Raw genomic sequence first — 2737 nt, 5'->3', positions numbered from 1 at the left:
TTCCACCCGGAGGGCCTCTAGCCGTGCGTACTGGGTGTTTCAGCCACCGCGGGTGAGTTAGTCGAAACCTGGGGAGAAGTTGGTGCTAGGTGAGGCGGAACAGGACTCGTCTGGGGTAGGGAAAGGCATGGAGCTGTAGCCCAGAGTGAGGAGCCCAGGGCGAATCGTGCCCGCAGCCTCAGGCCTGTATTGGAATGAGGAGAAGAGAGGGGGGATTGTGTGACTAATTGTGACAGGCTGTGTGTGTGTGTGTGTGTGTGTGTGTGTGTGTGTGCGCGCGCGCGCGCGCCCGCGCCCGCGCGCTTTCCAGAACCAAGTTGGGCCTCCTGTCGGTGGGCGCGGTTGTCATTCTGATACTGGTGCTTGGCTCAACGGTGTGTGTGATTGACCCACGCTCCTGCTGCTTTCCCCTGCCTTCGCTCACAGCCCGGGTGTCTGTGCAGACTTTCCCAGGAGGAAGTCAAATATTGAACCCTAGAATGAAGATTCCCGGAAAGCAAGAAGACACAGTCCTGGGCTTGGTATGGGACTTTTAGAGCTAAAAGCGTCTCCAAGACAAACTCCTGGCTCGAAATAATGGAAGGGGTTCCTACTTGGAGGCGCTGTGGGTGCTGCTACATTTTTCAGAACCACAGCTTTCCCATATCTCTGATTCTAGGAATCGGCTGTGATTTCAAAGACAGGTTCCAGCCTCCCTGTCTCACCTGGTCATATGTGTGAGGTCGGAGCTGATGTGGCCCTGGAGGGGACTTCTCCGTCTCTCTGTGCTCTAAGAAAGGCCTGAAGAAGGTCTCATGATTTCCTTCTTCCCCAGTCCTGCCATTCTTCCCCAAGAAGTATCCTGAGCAGGAGGGGAAAATTGTTGCTCATCTAAAAGTACAGATCAGGTGAGTTTCTACTTCCTCTTTGTTCATAAATGCATCTTTGTTTTTAGTACATGGAAGCATTTGCTTTTCTTTTCATGAAATGTCCAGTGGCCTATTCTAGGCCTTCCTTCCCAATGAATGAGGGGCCGTGCAGGTGGCCCTCTCTCACTCACTTTTTATAATAGTAAGAAATATATATCCTGGAGTCTAAAGTTAAAGCTCTGTTTTATTGAGATTAATATTTAAGTGGAATCACATCATTGATCTTCTGCAGAACCTAAATTTAAAAGTAAGGCAAGATCAGAGGTAGTCTGACTGGTGTCAGTAAGTAAATGACACGGGCATCTGTTTTTTAAGGTGTTTAGGAGCAGGAATGGGATTGGAGGTCTGAGCGTGGACATCTGTATCATCGTGGTCAAGAGTTTCTTCCAAGGAATCAATGGGTTGAGATTTATGTTTATAAAGAGTTTGTCAAAAGGAAAAAAATGTACATATGAGTAAAGTAATATTCATTGTGATGAACGATAATACTCAAATTTTAAATTTTATATGAATGTCATTTACTATTATTGGAATTCAGAGACATTTTACAAGGGTTATATCCAAAGCGATATTTCAGTTGATTATTCAGTGGAGAAAGAGAAAAAGAACCAAACACTGTTCTGTCTGCTCTGCCCAAATTTTCCTATTTAGTCTGCAGATGCCCCTCACCTGACATGTCCATTCAGAGGAGAATTTTGTCAGTAAAAAGTTCTTATTGTATTGAAGAAGAATGTTCAAGAATTGGTAGGCTTTATTATAATGGTCACACTGATTCCCTTACTATTCCCACACATGTCAAACAGATTTGCTTCCAAGAATTTTCAAATATTTTAAAATTGGATATAGATTTATTGTATACTTAAGATTATGGAATTAATGCTCATTTTTTGCAAAAAGAATCAGTTATTCAATTATATTACATGAGGGACTTATAAGAGAGAAAGTTAAATAGCCCCAGCACCACTATTAATACTTTGGGGAAGTTTTTTTTTTACACTATGCTTTTTGAATTTTATTTTGGAACATCTCATTCAGATAAAAGTGACAACAAAACTTGTAGTAATAAGCAACAAATATTCCATGAGGAGTGATTTGTTGAGCCAGATTTATTAGAATTCTACTAGAAGTCTTTTCTTAGGTAATGACATTCTTAGTTCTCCCTTAGCCAATTGTAGTGAGTTCCAAAATATTTAGATCCCAGCTAGTAGAATTGAAGTTTTGAACCCAAACTCATAATTTCTTTTTTTAAACTTTTTATTTTACACTGGAGTAGAGTTGATTAACAATGTGTTAGTTTCAGGTGTACAGCAAAGTGATTCAGTTATACATATACATGTATCTATTCTTTTTCAAATTCTTTTTGGGGAGGTTTATTTTAGCAAAATTTTTTTCTCGCCAGCTGTATATGTATGTGTGTGTGTGTGTGTGTGTGTGTGTGTGTGTGCGCGTGCACAGAATAGAAATTATTCTAATTGAACATTCAAAGGACACAGACTCCCCAACTCCTGTTTAGAAAGAGTAATTCTACCATAGGTTTCTTATACCTCCATGAATATAGAAAGAAGAGGAAAGTGCCAATGAACCCCTCTAGTCTGACAAACCTTCCAAGTATTTATACCTCCAGATTTATGCCTTTTAGGGTTATATAAATCAATTCAGAGTAATTATTATGGCACAATTTATCAAATAAGATAACCTTCAGATTACACTTTTTTTAGATTTTTAAAGTTGCTTTCACAGGACATAGCAATACCCTCTCCAGTCCAAGTATCTTTTAATGCAAATAACATTTTAGAAGACAGATTTATAATAGTAGAAAACAGAATAAG

At 40.2% G+C, this 2737-nt stretch overlaps 1 long non-coding RNA gene across 1 annotated transcript; it reads left to right on the top strand.

Annotated features, from left to right (window-relative positions):
- Window positions 1–1383, top strand: LOC114485515 (uncharacterized). Its single transcript, XR_003678921.1, has 3 exons — window positions 1–52; window positions 659–887; window positions 1224–1383. It is a non-coding gene; the product is annotated as an uncharacterized lncRNA (long non-coding RNA).
- Window positions 1384–2737: the final 1354 nt, after the last annotated feature.

The sequence above is a fragment of the Physeter macrocephalus genome, unplaced genomic scaffold (assembly GCF_002837175.3).
Source record: "Physeter macrocephalus isolate SW-GA unplaced genomic scaffold, ASM283717v5 random_1699, whole genome shotgun sequence".
Taxonomy (NCBI): Eukaryota; Metazoa; Chordata; class Mammalia; order Artiodactyla; family Physeteridae; genus Physeter; species Physeter macrocephalus.
This window is presented reverse-complemented; position numbering and strand designations above follow the sequence as displayed.